The sequence below is a fragment of the Erpetoichthys calabaricus genome, chromosome 4, assembly GCF_900747795.2.
Source record: "Erpetoichthys calabaricus chromosome 4, fErpCal1.3, whole genome shotgun sequence".
Taxonomy (NCBI): Eukaryota; Metazoa; Chordata; class Cladistia; order Polypteriformes; family Polypteridae; genus Erpetoichthys; species Erpetoichthys calabaricus.
In genome coordinates, this window is record NC_041397.2 from 279,176,378 (window position 1) to 279,196,511 (window position 20,134).

The window sequence follows — 20,134 nt, forward strand, 5'->3', positions numbered from 1 at the left end:
CCCCCTTCTTAAAGAGGGGGACTATCACCCCGGTCTGCCAATCCAGAGGCACTGTCCCTGATGTCCATGCAATGTTGCAGAGGCGTGTCAACCAAGACAGTCCTACAACATCCAGAGCCTTGAGGAACTCCGGGCGTATCTCATCCACCAAGGAGTTTTTTGACCACCTCGGTGACCTCAGTCCCAGAGATGGGGGAGCCCACCTCTGAGTCCCCAGGCTCTGCTTCCTCATTGGAAGGCATGTTAATGGGATTGAGGAGGTCTTCGAAGTACTCCCCCCCACCGACCCACAACGTCCCGAGTCGAGGTCAGCAGCGCACCATCCCCACCACATACAGTGTTGACACTGCACTGCTTCCCCTTCCTGAGATGCCGGATGGTGGACCAGAATCTCCTCGAAGCCATCCGAAAGTCGTTCTCCATGGCCTCCCCAAACTCCTCCCACGCCCGAGTTTTTGCCTCAGCAACCACCAAAGCCACATTCCGCTTGGCCTGCCAGTACCTATCAGCTGCCTCCAGGGTCCCACAGGACAAAAGGTTCCTGTAGGACTCCTTCTTCAGCTTGACAGCATCCTTCACCGCCGGTGTCCACCAATGGGTTCGGGGATTGCCGCCACGACAGGCACCGACCACCTTACGGCCACAGCTCCGGTCAGCTGCCTCAACAATAGAGGCACGGAACATGGCCCATTCGGACTCAATGTCCCCCACCTCCCTCGGGATGTGGTCGAAGTTCTGCCTGAGGTGGGAGTTGAAGCTACTTCTGACAGGGGGCTCTGCCAGACATTCCCAGCAGACCCTCACAACACGTTTGGGCCTACCACACCTGACCGGCATCCTCCCCCACCATCGAAGCCAACTCACCACCAGATGGTGATCAGTTGACAGCTCCTCCCCTCTCTTCACCCGAGTGTCCAAGACATGTGGCCGCAAGTCCGACGACACGACCACAAAGTCGATCATCGAACTGAGGCCTAGGGTGTCCTGGTGCCAAGTGCACATATGAACACCCCTATGCTTGAACATGGTGTTCGTTATGGACAATCCGTGACGAGCACAGAAGTCCAATAACAAAACACCACTTGGGTTCAGATCAGGGGGGCCATTCCTCCCAATCACGCCCTTCCAGGTCTCACTGTCATTGCCCACGTGAGCATTGAAGTCTCCCAGCAGAACAATTTTGGACGGCGTTTTCCCTTGCCCGGACGCGGGTCACCGGGGCCCCACTCTGGAGCCAGGCCTGGAGGTGGGGCTCGATGGCGAGCGCCTGGGGGCCGGGCCTGCACCCATGGGGCTCGGCCGGGCACAGCCCGAAGAGGCAACGTGGGTCCCCCTTCCCATGGGCCCACCACCTATGGGAGGGGCCAAGGAGGTCGGGTGCAGTGTGAGTTGGGTGGTGGCCGAAGGCGGGGACCTTGGCGGTCCGATCCTCGGCTACAGAAGCTGGCTCTTGGGACGTGGAATGTCACCTCTCTGAAGGGGAAGGAGCCTGAGCTAGTGCGCGAAGTTGAGAGGTTCCAGCTAGATATAGTCGGACTCACCTCGACGCACAGCTTGGACTCTGGAATCTCCTTGAGAGGGGCTGGACTCTGTACGACTCTGGAGTTGCCCCCGGTGAGAGGCGCCGAGCGGGTGTGGGTATACTTATTGCCCCCCGACTTGGAGCCTGTACATTGGGGTTTACCCCGGTGGACAAGAGGGTAGCCTCCCTTCGCCTTCGGGTGGGGGGACGGGTCCTAACTGTTGTTTGTGCGTATGCACCGAACAGCAGTTCAGAGTACCCACCCTTTTTGGAGTCCCTGGAAGGGGTGCTAGAGGGCATACCTTCTGGGGACTCCCTCGTTCTGCTGCCTTTAATGTAATTAAATGTTATGATTCATAACAGATTATACTTTCAATTTAGACATTTAAGCAGTGTTTCAGCACATAGTGATGCAACCGATTTCCAAGATTTTATCTTGAGGTAGTATTTCTTATGCACACATACATGGAAAATAAGCTGCAAAAGCTGATATCATACCAATATGGAAAAAATACATTTTATGCATATTTCACTTTTGCAGCCAAGTTGATTTAATGAATAAATGCAATGATAAACAATAAATATCCATCTGTTCCTTATATTTTTAACTCAAAGTATACAAATAAAGTTTCACAGTAGGCCAGGAGCCTAACCCTGTGCACATTTTAAATACTGGATTGGGATTTCAATTTTTAAAATCACTATGCAATACTAAATGCATCCATGCCTCAAGGTTACATAAAATACTGTGATTTTTAAAGTATAATTAGATATGAGCTAAAACTAACTTTTACAAAACTAATTAAGTGGCAAGTAGCAGCAGAAAATTAATAAATTGAATTGTAGTTTGTCCAGTGTAAATCTCTTTAAGAAAATAAAACTGTGAATTTTATCTCTGAGATCAATGTCTGATCACTTTCAATTTAATTACTGATCAAACTAAATAATTACTGGCTTAGACGTTTTCAGCTATTACTTTCTGGTGCTTGCCTATTTATGATCATTTGCTTAAGAGTTGCTATCAGGTTTATGTTAATCAGTCTTTACAAAACATTACTGGTAATGTTTAATGTAAAATTAAATTGTACACTAATGGAAATGAACACATTTTATTTGCATAAATTAACTGAATTAACAGATTAAACGGAAATAATTAAGCATCAACATATTTTTTTTTACCACCACATGCATTTCCAAGTACTGTACATAGAAGCTTCAAGTAGATTTACAGTGATTAGCTCCGTACTGGAGTGAAGTCCTATACACTGTGACCTACCCTGACTGTTGATCATTTTTTCAGACTCATTCTAATCACCAGCTCTAATCTGTACACAATAGCATATGACCTGATAACAACATACTGTATCTGGGTTAAAAACAATATTATTCCCATTAACTAAAATGAAAGGTTGTTAATGACAAAAATAATCAAATAAAACTAAAATAAAAAAGCTGAAAACTAGAACTAAATGAAAAAGTAAATTTTATGTTTCCCCACACGAGTCTTGGTGCAAAACATACTTAAGCGTGCGTGCTGGTATATTTATTACATATTATCTAAAATCATCCAGTCATAAATTTGGTTAGGATTGAGCATTGATTTGTGAGCAGTGAATAGCAAAGCCTCATCACCTGTCAAAGACTTATTCTGTGGATTTCATCCTCTATAACTGAACATCAGTTACAGACCCCCTGCTATTGGAAAATACAGCTATATAGTTTGAAAATTAGAGACATGAATGATTTGTCAAATTCAAACGGCCACCCCAATGCTTCAAATTCAGTCAGTATTTAGACTGGAAAAAATGTTATCCTTATAGGACAAAGGTACAGATTTCTGCCATTTAACCTTACTTCCCACAAATATTGCTTGTTTATTACCGGTACCTTTATAGTGACAGATTAAGCAGGTGCCTTGAATGCAGCCAATGTTATCAACTGAGCTGAAGTTACAATTATATGTTTAGTGTAAATCAGATTATTAGTACTGGTGCTTTAACATTGGTGGCGTGGTGTCGCTAAGTGCATTCCTGTCACACTATCAGTATGAACTTCTCAGTAGCCAGGTTTCCATCCAAGGAGTTTTTGCGAAAAAATATTTAGCGCTTCAAATTTTTTTACCGATATAGCTGATGGAAATGCTAATTATCAATAAAATGTTGTACATGTCGACATAATATTTTTCCGTTTAACTTTAGCACATAAATTCCATATCGATACTTCAGATGTCACAAAAACTACATTGGAAACACTTTTTGTCGGAAAAAAGGGGTTTAACGCAAATAAATGTGTCACATATCACATGCAATCAAAACGAGAATGGCGGAGCGGTTCGCATGGTCTGATGAAGAGAGTTTTTTTTTTGATTAAACGTCGTTATTTTGTATTAATTCAAATTTCAGTTTTAATTAAAAACCTTAAGGGAAGCAGGTTACAGTACTAATTCAGTTGTTATCGCATTGAGAAGGGATGTTGAAAGGTAGGCTCACCTGTACAGATCCGTACAGATCCGATGCTGCAAACACAGCTGCATCATGGGCACTTCCAGGAGTGCCAACACAAATGTCTCGTATCATGCACCTGTCATCAACAAGGGCCTGGAGAACAATAAATGGCCACCCTTTGCGATTAATGTAATCGCAGTAGCCTTCCGTCGGGGGAAGAATAGGCACATGCGTGCCATCCAGCGCACCGTAAGTCTGTGGCACAAGATGCACCAAGGAATTGCGGTATGAAATTTCATTGGCCTCCACTACAGTCGGAAGTCTGATATAACGCCGCATTAATTTTCTTTAATAGCGGTGCACACAGCATATACACATCAATGGACGGTAGTTTTACTAACCCCAAAAGTTTCTCCAACTACTCTATACTCGGCGCAGGTTGCCAGCTTGTAAAGGGCGATGGCAATCCGCTTTTGGGTTGGAACCAGTGGTCGGTGGCAACCTGTGATGGGCGCAACATCAGGACTGATGAATCCACACAACATCTCAAACGTCGGCCGTGTCATTCTAAAATGTTGCAGACAGAGATTTTCTGTAAAGTGTCACTCCACCACCTCCTCCCAGAAGGTCTTATTCCGTCGTCTCTCCCATACCCGTGGGTTTCGTCACACTGGGGTACTTTCTTCGAGCTCTAGGGCTATCAGACAAGCAACTGCTTCATTCTGCTGTCGTCTTCGGATATTATGTACAATTCCAATTATTTGTGAAACTGAAATAACAGTAAGCTGGCAAATTTCAAAAAACTGTCTGAATAATCTCTCCATTTCTTTGTTTAGTGGAGAGGGTGTAACGTGGAAAACAAAAGGTAGATAATTTGCAACATACACAAAATTATGTATGGAAACGGCTCAAGGGCAGATTTTTTTCGCGATACAACAAAACTTATGCGACAGTTCGTTTTGGGGGGGGGTGACGTCATCACGCACACCATTTTATCGATAAAAAGCCAGTTGGATGGAAACAGGCTGGAGACAGCAAATTTCCCACATTTTTTTTACGTATATTCTGTTTGTTGATAACAAAACGTCGCAAAAAACTGGATGGAAACTTAGCTATTGTGAAATGATTCATCGATAGCAAATGGATGGACTGCAATATATTAAGAATGACACAGTATTTCAAGGTTTTTAACAGGGGATCTTTGTCTGAGTGCTTACTTTGCAGCAGTGCAGGGGATGAGTAAACTAAAAAGACACTGAGTGGTTGATGTCCATGCAAGGTAAGGCTGTAAAATTGATAACGAAATCCAATGTTATCCTATGCTTTGTTCGTTATCCTTATCCCTATGGGTAATTGTGACATCAACATTCATATTCCAAGCCCAAACAGAGTGTTATTAGTTCATGGGTTTCTTATTTTTTTCTGTTTCTCAGTCTAATTAACTTTCTAATATTTATTAATGTTTGATATTAACTTGCATCCTTTGTTACTAATGTCATCTTTGCTTTAACTTCTATTGTAGTCCTTTGACTATTTGTGAAGCACTTTGAGCATTAGAAAGATGCTATATAATAAATATATTTTTATGAACACTATTACACATATTTGATTGTTAGCATGGCCAGAGTTCGTATGGAGTTTGCATGTTCTCCCATATGTATGTGGACTGAGAGTGTGTAACTTCAAATACTGTTTAACAGCTGGATATTAAAAGTGTGTCTCTCATTGGAAAAATCTGTTTATTCCTACATGTGTTGTTAAATTACATACCCCCAGTTTAGCTACATAGGTTTTGCATGTTCCTTATTAAATGTTATTAACATAGTTCAAGTAGTGACTTCAACAGTATTCCAAACAAGAAGCAAAGAAAGAATTCCCTGAAAATAAAAATACAGGAGATGTCGAAAATAAATGTAAAAGAAGAGTGTACGGTCATCTTACAGCTCACAAAGAGAAACTCAATAACAAAAAAGAAAGTGTTTTTGAAATTAAATAACTATTTGCTTAAACTTGTTACAGGTTAAAGTAAGAAATGACATCAGAGCACAGTTGTTATTTGATTTTTCCACTTTTTGATTATATCAGATGCCAGTTGTATAATAAAAAGTTTAGAGCAAATATGAATAAAATAGTTTGAAAGATACTATATAACCAAATTTTAAATTTATCATTTATAATAAAATGAACTTTTGAAAGGGGGGGTCAAATTTTATTGGTTTAATTTTATACTGACATTTTAATGGATGTCAACCAACTAAATTATTGGAGGAAAAAAAATGGAATAAAAACAGTTTGGTTCACAAATAATTTAAATATTAAAAAGGTATAGTTCAGTTATTAACTTTTTACTGATTTGAATATTTGGCAAAAATAAGTCAGAAGTGACTATGGAATTTTATTTAACTTTTTTTTTTTTTTTTTAAATCTGAAAATTATTATTTTTTTTTTTTACAAAAGTTACCATTCCTAATATGACATTTTAAACCAGTTATGAAATATTAAATTTATTACACATTACCTTTATTGCTTTACTGAATTATACGGTTCACTAACAATGTGCCAAAAGTCTAATCTGTTTCTGAATTTAGTTTACATAGACATAATACCTGAATTCACAACCACAAACAAAAATTCTTTATTAAGTTAAGTTTGATTCAAAAAACTGAAACAAATTCAAATTCAAATAAAATGCTGTATTCAGTTGTGTCATTTTTAAAAAGTTGAATGCACTCACATTTACTTTGGCTCATCAATGGAGTTTCAATATTTCATCTGAAAAACAGAAACACAAAGTAAGTTGGGGGTATGTAAGATGTAAGAAAAATCAAGTACTTAGATCCAGGAAATTTCACATTCATATTTTATAAAGTATGGAAGCTCTGAACCACACAGTGTAAAAAATTATGGAATAACTCTTATCTTGCATGTGCATGAAAATATCTTGTTTGTACAAAATGTTTTCACATATGTACAAGATAAAAGATTTAAAAAATATATAAAAGTGCGCTTCGGGGCTACTTAATTACGACTTTACCAAGGCAACAGCATTTCTGTTTGACATCACTTCCATCTCTTGTAGTGCTGTGATATAAAAAGCAGATGGGTGGACTTTTATTTATTAAAGGAGTGTGGGATGGTTTAGGTACATACGTTATGTTTACAGTTATCAGTTTGCACACTCATATGGAACCTCAGAAGGGAAATTGTGCAATTTTTTTATTCTGGGAAACAATTTGGTGCCTACCACTTATCTCATGCCCACCACTTATGAGGGGCATTCAATAATTTAGCTACCTCAGTAGGAAAGAAAAGAGTTTTAAAAAAACAAATTTGTTTTATTTTTCAATATAATCCTGATAGCTATATATACTTCAAACATTTTTCCTGCAATGACTTCAACCCCTTTAAAAAAAAAAGTTTCTGTTTGACCTACAAACCAAGATATCACAGCTGTCTTGACATCTTTATCACTTGAAAACCACTGTCCATGGAGAGGAAATAATCTGAGTGAGCCAGTTCAGAACTGTATGGTGGATGGTTCAGCTGCTGGAACCCACATTCTTGGATGGCAGCCTGTGATTGACATGACATGTGAACCGGCGCACTGTCGTGAAGAAGCTTACTTGATTCACATGAGGACTCTCCCGACATCCTGTCTCTTGGAATGTTAGACTTTCAGTGAGCCACAACTGTGCATGAGTAACCTTAAAACATGTTACAATATGCTTGCTACTTTCTTTCATACTCAGGTAGATAAATTATCTCGTAACATAGCCTGCACAACAGGTACTTTAGGGTCGCAGCAGCTAATACTGTGTGTGCACTGCATACATTCAAATGAGCACCAAATACCATTGCGTGTGACTGTACATCATTTTCTGGAAACAGGACATAACACTAAACAGTTTGATGCTTAACTCACACATTTACCATCCGCAGAAATGGATATTGGCAAATTTATAAAAGCAGGCTATACATTCAAGTCCAGGTCGTTGGATCTGTAAAGAAGCAGCACTAACCACTGCACTAATGTGTACTCAAACAAAATTACATTAGTTTGCTAACTACTTGTATCTACTTACTAACTCATAGCCAGCTTCTTATTCACACATGTTATGAAAGGAATTCATATATCACATATTTGAAGTTTGCCCAGTCCAATGTGCATACACTAATTTAATTCTCTGGTAAACCTGGCATACTCGCTTTATCTACACCAATGGACTGTGGCATTTAACATGCATCTAAAGAGTTAAATCCATATCAGTAAAGTATTCATCCATACTTTAATTCTCACCATTTTCTGACAAGAGATATGCCCTTGTTAAAAAAGCCAAACTTGACTATCCTAATCAAATCCACTGGCAAACCTGGCACACTGGGTCATCCATTGCATTGTGTAAAATGAATTGCGATATTTAAAAGGCACAGCACAGACTTAAATTGTGTTGTGGCCATTTCAATTATAATGATTTTGACAAAATTATCTCTATAGCTTAATTGCAGGTGGTAACTGCATAGCCCAAACATAGGTTCACTTGATATATTAATTCACTAGATTATCGTGTTTATGGTGATGGGAAAAAGACACCTAAAAAAAATTTTAAGACCCTAAAACATTTATGGAATAACCCTTATCTTGTACATTAGTGAAAATATCTTGCATGTACAAGATAAGGGTTATCCTACAACTTTTTCACTGTGCAGTTCAGACCTTCCTTAATAAAGCACCTTCAATTTGCCAAAATTTAAGAAATAACAAATAATATAAACAAGAAACAACCAGTGCCCCAGAGCTACTATCAAATCACCTAAAGAGAAAGGTAAAGTCATAAAAAAAATTCAGGTCTCATTCATATCACCATGGTGAATCACAGTCCCTTTTTAAAAGTTGTGACACATTGCACGTTTTTCTAATGTAGAGACACAAAAATAATACATTGTGCATACAGTCTAAGCCTATGCACACTGCACATGGCTAATATCACCTCTGTCTAAAAACACAACTACAGGATTGCAATTGCCATGATTGCTATCATAATTAGCAAACAAGGAATCGTACTAACAGGTCACAACAACATACATCAAATGGGTGCAACAAAACGTTTGCCTGCAACAGGACTCATGATTTTTTTTTCCATTACTAGAGAACTTTATTTAAACAAAAATAGTATTTCAACCAATTCAATTGCTGTTACAACACTGAAACAGGGCTGTTGAAAGTTTATAATGACCTACTAACTAATGATGTTGGATATTCTATTCTGCTGTTCTTGTACTGCCAGATCTTGCCTCAGCTTTCAGAACTATGGATCATGCTGTTCTTACATTCTGCCTTGGACAGTAAATAGGTATTAAAAGTAAATCCCTTAAATGGTTTAAATTCTATTTAAGCAATAGTTTTTCTATTCACCAAGGTGAGATTTCATCCTCTCAAGCCCCTCTTGTTTGTGGGGTTCCTCAGGGTCTTGGGCCAATTCTCTTTCTGATATACATGCTGCCTTTAGACTTCAGCGTCAGAAAGTACAGCTACTCTTTTCATTGCTATGCTGATCACACTCAAATCTTAAATAATATTAAAAACTGGATGCTATTGAAATTTAATAATAACAAAATGGAATAGCCCCCTCTTACCTTTCAGATCTCCTTCATTCATGGTTATATACCACCAAGAGCACTGCAGTCTACTACCCAAATTCTCTTAGGGGCAAGGGCGAGGCTGAAGCAAAGGAGAGATCAGGCTTTTACGGAAGCTGTCCCCTGTCCCTGGAAAAGCTTACCTTACATTATGTTTGCACTGACATTAAGTCTTTAATGATGACCTAAAAGTAACTAATTTTCCTTTCATTGGCGTTTGACCCCAAATATTATGTCTGTATAAGTTGGATCATGTACTTTTTATGTACAGTTTGTCATGATTGTTAGATTTGTAATGTGAATATTTGAATTGTCTTTTCAGCTTATCTTGTATAGCACTTTGGTTCAGTTTAGGCTGTTTTTAATGAGCTTTATAAAGAAAGTTTGATTTAACTTATTTAACACTAGAATCCCTGAAGCCTATGAAAAAACTCATAATCCTGGGCCACCTTAAATTCCTTCACACCTCTCTGTCAGCCTTATTTTGTTTTGCAAATGTGTCAATCAGCACAAGCAGCATGCTATCACATCACTCCCACTGACAGAGTGGAGGTCAGTCACAAAATTCTCAGAGCTTGGGTCTCTATCTGGCAGTGAGGTCCCTGGAGTTATATAGGGTAAATAATACATTGTGACACACACGTGCAAGTAGAAGGCAGCTAAAGGGCCTGAGCAATTGTAATAAAACATTCAACCAGGGGGCAGCGGAGTGCACTGTCTTTCTCAGTTCCCTATAGACCTTTTCCGGGAAATCCTGCAAGGTTCTGGTGCCTCAGAAGACATCACTTCCGGTGCAGGCCCCTTTGCCGACGACACATCCAGTCCAGAAGCCATCACTTCCTGTATGGGCGTTTAAAGCCTCCATTTTTGGCTGCCCCAAACCTTTATGATGTCTCACTATTATCACAGTGGCATAGTCGGCAGGATGAAATCCCCAAAAAAACTGGGACACAAACGTATGACAAACCAGTTAGGAGAGTTCCTGGACCGAGTTTCTGTGTGTGTGTGTGTGGGGGTGTTTGGTTTGTAGTGTGTTTGGGGGTCAGGAAGGACTCGGGCTACAGGCTTCATTCCCAAAATACAAAACCAGGCTTGTAACCTACCAAGGGGAGAGTGTGAAAGGGACACACAGACATAGGCTGGATTCTGGGGATTAAACGAAAAGGGCTTATTATGCTCTCTCGGAGGACAGAGCTGAGCCGCCCATTGGGACAAAGGTCCCAGTTAAATATGGGCTATCCCCAGTCCAGCAGGCAGGAATAATAAAAGAATGGGAATTTGATCCAGAGAGATCAATCCAGTGGCAGGCTATGACCCTCTGGGATCAGGTGTCATTATGACTAAGACCATTTGAACGGACCACTTGCCAAATAGTACAGCAGGTAGCCTGCTTTATTTTTCTTCAGGGCCTTCCCAAGAACTTTGCCCAGCCAAACTGGGAGAATTCCATTCAATGGAAGAGCTTAAGCAGCTTATAGAACCATCCCGGCCGGTCTCGAAATCTGAGAAAGTAGAACAGTCCTCTAGTGGAGTTCCTAGAGATTACATCCTATAAATAAGTCTCTTCCAAATAAATCGGAGCCTGTTTCTGAGTTCCTGGGCCGCCGGATGTGCGACCTACCCGGAGACAATGTGGACAATACGGGACCTGTAGTCATTAATGGCTATAACATCGAAATCTTGTTTAATTCCGGCAGCAACATTTCAGTTGTTGATTGCCGATATGTCTTACCGCGACAAAGAATTAAAGAAAATACCAGTATTAAATGTATAAACGGAGACATCCGTACGTACAATACCGCCCTGTTTCGTTAGTCATGGTGGATCGCTAAAAAAATTTCCCATGGCGGTTCACCCTAATCCACATTTCCCAGTGATTCTGGGGAGGGACTGGTCTGATAACAAATGTGGTAAACTATTGACTACTCCCGAAAAGAAAAACACTGGCTTTTTTTAAAAGAGCAATGGAATGATGACTCCCTAAAATTTGCAAAAATTGCAGTGAGCCTTGTCAATGGCCAACACACACATCAGCCCATGCCACAGGGACCTCACTTTGTAATAGAAAATGATCAATTATATCGGGTCACGGAACAAGGGGGCAGATCCGGAAACTGTTGTTAATTCCACGAACCTACCGCCGGCAGGTTTGTGAGATACCATACGCCCACCTCCTTGGAGGCCACTTAGGCTCCGAAAAAACTTTACAGAGGATTAAGCTCCGATTTTATTGGCCGGGAATTAATGAGGAGGTTCGCCGTTTTTGCATTTCTTGTCCGGAATGTCAATTACGGTAAATTCCTAGGAGGGACAGTGCTCCTCTTGTTCCCACTTCCTTTAATTGATGTCCCCTTTGAAAGAATCAGGGTCTATAAAGTAGGACCCTTAGAGCCCTCAGCCCGAGGACATAAATATATATTAGTCCTCGTGGATTATGTGACCCGATACCCAGAAGCTGTTCCCTTGCGCTCAGTTACATCTAAAGCAATCACACAGGAACTAGTAGGGGTCTTTGTGAGAGTAGGCATCCCGAAAGAAGTCCTAACGGGACGCCTTTTACCTCGGAGACGTTCAGGGAAACGGGCAAGTTACTGAAAATAAAGCACTTAAAGACCATGGTGTATCATCCTCAAACCGACGGTCTAGTAGAGAGGTTTAATCAGACTCTCAAGCAGATGCTCCGCAAGGTGGTCAGAGAGGATGGGAGGAATTGGGATCAACTCCTCCCCCTCGTTCTCTTTGCCTATCGGGAAGTCCCACAAGCCTCTACAGGGTTCTCACCTTCTGAATTATTATACGGACGACAACCCCGAGGTATATTGGATATTTTGAAAGAAGGCTGGAAAGAAGAGGCTCTTCCCTCTACAAATATTTTGGAATATATCGCGCGATTATGCGATAGATTTGGGAAAATCCAACCTGTTCTAAAAAGTCATATGGAAGAGGCACAAGCAGCACAGGCCCACTATTATGACCTCGGCACAATGCTCCGAGAATTCCACACGGGGAATTGTGTCATGGTCTTAGTTCTCACCTCCCATTCTAAATTGCTCGCCCATTGGCAAGGCCCTTATGAAATTATGGAGAGAAAAGGATTGGTCAACTATTTGGTGAAACAACCCAATCGTCGACCAAGCAAGCAGGTTTATCATGTGAACTTGCTGAAGCCATGGAAGGAGAGGGATTCTGATCCCTCCTCCACTCAGCCCTGTTCATTCTTTGCTGACACCGACATCCTTAATTTCGGCGAGGAATTAACATCTAGATAAAGGCAGGAGCTGGAAACAGCTATCTTGTCTGTCTCGGTGGTGGCAAGTGAAAAACCAGGAAGGACCTCTCTGATTGCGCATGACATAGTGACTGAACCTTGGGTTATAGTCTGAGAGCGTCCCTATAGACTTCCTGAGGCAAAGAAAGCAGAAGTGGAACTGGAAATCAAGTGAATGCTGGAACTAGGAGTGATAGAGGAAAGTTATAGTCCCTCGTCCAGTCCAATCGTCTTGGTTAATAAGCCTGATGACAGTTGGACATTTTGCAATGACTTCCGTCGCTTTAACCAGGTCTCCCTATTTGATGCTTATCCCATGCCTCGCATGGACAACCACCTCGAAAGGCTTGGCCAAGCAAAGTTTTTGACCACACTTGACATGACAAAGGGGTACTGGCAGATTCCTTTAACGGACACTGCGAAGGTCAAGACGACGTTGAGCACCCCTAGCGGGCACTGGCAGTTGCTTGTCCTTCCATTTGGGTTACACGGGGCTCCTGCGACCTTCAAGCATCTGGTGGACAAAGTGCAAAGTCCCCGTAATGAATATAGTGCTGCCTATCCGGATGATGTCGCCATCTATTCCAGCACATGGAAGGAACATGTATGGCAGGTCACAGCAGTATTGTGAGCACTGGGAGAAGCCGGGCTTCGTATCAATCCAAAGAAATGTTTCTTTGGACTGAAAGAGGCTAAATATTTGGGCTACCTGGTAGGTCGGTGTTATGGTGTATAAAATCTGTACATTGTGGTTTAATTTTCCATTATATTTTGCTCGAGACAAGACAACAGATGAACTAAGACAAATCAAAGCAGGTTTTCTTCCCTTACAACTCACTTTTAAAGGAAGACATGCTGGTGGCTCAATTACTTTACAACCTGGGAATGGAAGACTAAGCCATGCCTAATTATTTTACAGCCTGGGAAAGGAAGATCTACCAACACCTCAGAGAACATTAAAGGTTTTACAGACAGTGAATTAATTCATCAATCATACTGATAGCCAACCAATCAGGTGCATTTGTTGTGAAACCACGGCATGACATTTCATAATAAATACTAGTCATTTAGCCCGTTACAATAACGGGTGCTAGAACAGTAGTGCATAAACATTAGTAGGAACAGTCTACATTAAATGGCAAGGGACTTTGACCTCATTCTTTTTGTTGGACGTATTTTTCTTTCTTTCAGCCTTTCTTTTGTTGATGTTTACTTGCTGAGCTGACCGTTGTTCGTGGGCTGCCGCCGTGTATTGTGTGTCTTTAATTTTCTGTGACAGTAATACTGTCTTGTACGGCTCTATTCAATAAGGGCGCGTAGATAATTTAGTTCAAATGGCTCTGGAATATGTGAAGAGCAACAGGTGCAGATCTTTATTTACGCGCGTCTTTATTCGCTGCGCCCAACTGAGGTCGTCCTTTTGAGGCTCGCCTTTTTGTGCGCGCCCTTATTGAAGGATGCCTGTGCGCGCCCTTATTGAAGGATACCGTCTTGTACGTCCGCTGGCTTGTACATCCGTAATATACGTCCGTAATATACCTTTAATTTTCTCTGGCGGTAATACAGGCGTGCGCGTCGGTAATATGCCTTTAATCTCCTCTGACAGTAATACTGGCTTGTATGTGGCTGTAATATGCGTCACTGTATTGTGTACCTTTAATTTCCTCTCGCAGTAATACTGGTTTGTATTTCCGTAAAACGCCTCTAACTTTCTCTGACAGTAATATCGCGCATAGCACCGTGTCCCGCGCATGCGCACTTCACCAGAAGACACCCACACACGGACACCTGGACGCACATAGGGATTTTATATATATAGAAGCCTCATTTTGAAAGCAACGTCAGAGGAGAAGAAGAGAGAAGAAGAAAGTAAGGACGTAAGAAAGGAGAAAAAAAGAGGAATGGACTCAGCGTCATGAACATTGATTGCTGAATCAAACGTCGCCCTGGGACATTCTTCTTTGTCATCTGTAACTTTTTTTTTCGTAAACTTTTTCTAAAGACTATATATATTCAGACTTTCCTATCAGTACTTATTTTTCTTTTATTCTTTGTTCCAGTGGTATTATTATTCTTGTAATAAATATCATGCTGTTTTTAACTTTGTATGCTTTGTCTTAATGTCTAGAGTGATTGAATTAATAAGTTAGATTTCTTTGAGCACCTAGGTGCAGCCGGACTTTTGCCATTATTTCTGTGCTGCGAGGTTTATAAGGCTGAGAGTGAGGAGCTCCACTCAATAGTTGGAACAGTACGAAAGACGGTATTCTTGGCTGATAAATGGCCTATAGTCAAGAGTGCTGAGTCTTTGTATGTTTAAATGTATTCTTGTAGACCAAAAGTAATATTTAGGTGTGAGATATCACTAAAACATTGTATGTTGTTCGTGCCAATAATAAGTAAGTCTCTTGAAGTGCTGAGTGACAGGCTGTGTTATTCCTAAAGCACTTATGTGGTTTAAAGTGCTAAAGGTTAATCAGCGTGCGTGTGTGTGTGTGTGTGTCATTCATGGGGCACTGTTGTGGTTAGGGTCTGTGTGTATGCATATAGCTATGTGTGTGTTCATCTTAAAGTGCAACAGTAGACCAACCCGATAACGAACTTGATGAGAACACTTACCCTTGAGAAACAGGTAAAGGGTAAGCAGAGGGAACTACCACGATAATACAGTCGGTGTACTGTGAAACCACAGTGTTCAAAAATAGATGCCATTTTAAAATGGCCCTGTCCGCGAACCAAGCGGCAAGTCCAATCATTTCTCGGATTGGCCAGGTACTACCACTGGTTCGTACCTCGGTTTTCAGAGAGAGAGGCGCCCTTGACTGATCTAAAAAAGAAGAGGGCTCCTAATCATGTGGTATGGACTGATAAGACGGACGCTGCATTCTGTAACTTTTTTCACTCCCTTTTATTCTCCAGACAGACGCTTCGGACACAGGCCTGGGGACAGTGCTGAGCCAAAGCATTGATGGTGTTGAACACTCCGTCATGTACCTGAGCCGGAAAAAGTTGGATCAGGAGACCAGGTATGCAGAGGTGGAACGGGAAGCCCTTGCAATTAAATGGCCGAGTACACAGTTGAAGTACTACTACTTCTTGGGCCGGGAATTCACTCTGGTGACAGATCATGCTCCCTTATAATGGACCTCAACTACAAATTAGATCACTGTTTCAATTTAATTGCACCAGCAGTTAGCACCTACAATAACCACTAACTAACAGCAACCAGATCACCAATACGAGTTAATGTACTGGCTGTCTGAACGCATTTGGGACTGCAATCCTCTATTGGCAAGTCCAGCTAAGTACGCACAGTGAAAACTCTATATGCATCTCACTCCTGCTGATATTTTAAGTTGTAACAGATTAGTTAAACGATCTTAATAACCATAAATGTATACAATACAAGCAAAGGAAAAAGAAGGAGTTATCTAGTGTGGCGCACGGCTGGGGTTCGGTCCTCCTGGGCATCCCAGCTGGGCATGGAGGAGGGCTTGTGCCTCTTCCAGAACACGAGGGGGCGACCGCCCTGGTTCTATTAGGGGTCACAGGTACAGAGCTTGGAAGCTCAACCCTGTAGGGGCCCGTGGTCACCGCCAGGGGGCGCCCCAATGCCTTGGGAGCCCTGGACCTCAGCACTTCCGCCACACCCGGAAGTGCTGGGGGGAAGAGGATTGGGGACACCCGGAGGACTTCCAGGTAAACAGCCAGAGCTTCCGCCACACAGGGGTGTGTCAACGGAGGCTCCTCGGGAAGCACCAGGAGTCCATCCGGGGGTGTATAAAAGGGGCCGCCTCCCTCCATTCAATGGCAAGAGTCGAGTGGAAGAGGACGAAGCTCGGTGGAAAGGAGTGGAGGCGGACCAGAGACTGAGAAGGCATTGTATTGTGGTGTCCAAGGACTAAAGGGGTGATTGGTGCTGAGGCACTGGGTTTGTGCACTTCAAAACTTGTAAATATTGGATAATAAAAGTGTGTGTGGTGAAACCATCATGTCTACCTGTCTGTGTCCGGGCTGTTCCCTACACTAGATATGAATGAAATACCATGTGCAAGTCTTTGTGCACTGACCAAATAAAACTCTTACTCAATACTATTTACCTTACATTATTCCAACCTCACAGTTTAATTATTTGCAGATTACAATGATTTACTAAGGACAGACATGCATGTGACAGGGACAGACCTGATTTCAGGCCATGCGTCCCAATAAAAATCTGAAAAATGTCAAAATGTTTAAAGAGGCTGCCCATCTAATAAAACATTGCCTTGCTGAAACGAACATCCTAATAATATATTTAGAGCTGAGTGTGTGATAATCCAAGGAGGACCCTCTATAACCTAACTCCCAATTTGATGTAATATACATGTAATAAAACAGTCACAACTCTGACAGATAAGCTTAATTAGGAACTTGTTTTAAATTTGAGCAGCATCGCTAAGACCAAGAAGCATACAAAAACAAAGTACTGAAATTTACTTGTTTAAACAAACATTTTGTGTAATCATATTTGTTGACTTGTAAATGTGCCTTTTTATATAAATGTGCCCAGTTTACCATCAGAGTGCCACATTCCCCTGATATCCATAATGGTTATTTTAGCTTTTACTTCTGTTACTTCCTAACATCTGACATAATTGAATAGCTTTGCAAGTCCCATTTCATGAAAATTACAATGGCCAAACATTCACAAGCAAAGAAAGATTTTTTTTTATTTAGATTATATTTATTATTAATTGCCTATTTTTGTTTGAATATGGGGTATTATGTGTCTGTGTCAGTAACAGTGATCATTTTAATGGACTACAGTCCAGTCCGGTTTTCAGTACTTTCCCAATCCTGGTGAAACAGTCTTTGGTCCCTACAACCATGAAATAAATTGAGAAGGTTTTAGAAGCAACCTATTGAACTCAGTCCATTGAGTGAAACCAGTGACTGAACAGCCCTCGAAAACACCTGGATGTACAAACAACACAGTTAGGTGGGGTTTGGACACTGATTCAAGCCTAACAGCCCTATTCTTCCTAGCTCCCCATGATTTTCATGATCACAACTATCAGAAAACAGTACAATCTATTTTCTTTTAAGACATACAGGTAGCAAAATTCTCTCAATAAATTGTATGTACCCGAGATGAAATCAGAGATCAATATGGCTGGTAGAAAATAATGCCCAATATGGGAGAATTTTGAATGCAATATCGAAGGCATTTATTATAAGCACATTATCTTGAAGCAGGACATGTTGTGTGTTGTAGACATTTAGAGTTTAAAAAAAAAAAAACCTTAAAATTCACCTAAATTACACTGCAAATTGGCCCCTTCTGGGCAAGAAAAGGAAAAGATTAAAAGTGCACACATTTGTTCAGCATAAATGACATAGAAAATATTTTTAAAAAATTATACAATTGTATGAAATTGTTCATATTCAGTATCTGGTTTTGATTATGCTTGTTTTTATCAGACAAAAATAAAACCAGATAGTAAACCATGTAATGTAGTAAGCTTCCACTGACATTAAACTCATATCCAAACCTGCTAAGTATACAGTTCTGTCTGATTGTGACACAAAACTGAACTCTGTAGTAGCTCTTTAACCATACCATAATTACTAAAACTGAAGCTAACAGATATAAAAAAAAGATACGTCTTTGTGAAATAAAAACTAAATTAAAACTAAAAATACATGATGAAGGAAAACTAAACTGAATTTCCAAATAAGGTCAGTAAAAGTATAGAAATAAAAACTAATATAAAAAGGCAAAACTATAATAACCTTGGTTGGGAGCATGTACAGTCATGGCCAAAGTTTTGAGAATGACACAAGTTCTAAATGGGATTAAGGTCTGGGGAGTTTCCTGGCCATGGACCCAAAATTTGATGTTTTGTTCCCCAAGCCACTTAGTTACCACTTTTGCCTTATGGTACGGTGCTCCAACATGCTGGAAAAGGCACTGTTCGTCACCAAACTGTTCTTAGATGGTTGGGAAAAGTTGTACTTGGAGGATGTTTTGGTACCATTTTTTATTCATGGCTGTGTTCTTAGGCAAAATTGTGAGTCAGCCCACTCCCTTGACTGAGAAGCAACCCCATACATAAATGGTCTCAGGATGCCTTACAGTTGGCATGACACAGGACTGATGGTAGCACTCACCTTTTCTTCTCCAGACAATCTTTTTTCGGATGCCCCATTTTCATCACAGAAAATGACTTTACCCCAGTCCTCTGCAGTTCAATCCCAGTACCTTTTGGAGAACATCAGTCTGTCCCTGATGTTTTTCTTGGAGAGAAGTGGCTTCTTTGCTGCCCTTCTTGACACCAGGCCATCCTCCAAAAGTCTTCACCTCACTCACACCTGCATGCTGCCATTCCTGAGCAAGCTCTGCACTGGTGGTGTCCCAATCCCGCAGCTGAATCAACTTTAGGAGACAGTCCTGGCACTTGCTGGACTTTCTTAGGCACCCTAAAGCCTTCTTCACAACAGTAGTGGAAATGTTTTTTTTGGGATTAAGTTCATTTTCATGGCAAAGAGGGAGTTTGCAATTAATTGCAATTCATCTGATCACTCTTCATAACATTCTGGAGTATATGCAAATTGCCATCATAAAAACTGAGGCGGCAAACTTTGTGAAAATTAATATTTGTGTCATTCTCAAAACTTCTGGCCAACACTGTATTGATACAGCGCAATGCCACACCCACCACACAACAACCCACCTCAGGATCCCAGATTAGGACCTGAGTGCAGGCATGCAATAGGTGACACCTCAGCAAAACACTAGTTCGAAATGAGTGGAACAATTTATTAGGTTAGCTGAAGTTTCGAAATTAGTTGTATATGTTGACGTTTAGTTAAATATGTGAGTGTATGCTGCAACTGAGTGGTATTTGTTCCTAGAAGGGTTCTATACTAAGCCCAACACTGATTAGATAGGCTCTGGACCCCTGTGATTCTAAACTGGAAGTACAGTACTGTGCAAACGTTTTAGGCAGGTGTGAAAAAATGCTGTAAACAAAGAATGCTTTCAAATATGGAAGTGTTAATCATTTATTTTCATCAATCAACAAAATGCAATGAATGAACAAAAGAGAAATCTAAATCAAATCAATTTTTGGTGTGACCACTCTTTGCCTTCAAAACAGCATCTTGGAGAACTAACCACAGATATTCTGTGGATGTAGGCTTCCTCACATCCTTCTGTCTCTTCATGTAATCCCAGACACACTCGATGATGTTGAGATCAGGGCTCTGTGGGGGCCATAC

At 41.0% G+C, this 20,134-nt stretch overlaps 1 protein-coding gene across 2 annotated transcripts in view; it reads right to left on the reverse strand.

Moving 5' to 3' along the window:
* Window positions 1-20,134, reverse strand: part of tbl1x (transducin beta like 1 X-linked) — a 320,024-nt gene that overhangs the window by 179,541 nt on the left and 120,349 nt on the right. For both annotated transcript variants that reach the window (XM_028800860.2, XM_051927229.1), the window contains one exon: window positions 6,701-6,738. The gene's annotated coding sequence lies outside the window, so the exon portion shown is untranslated. The remainder of the gene's footprint in view (window positions 1-6,700; window positions 6,739-20,134) is intronic.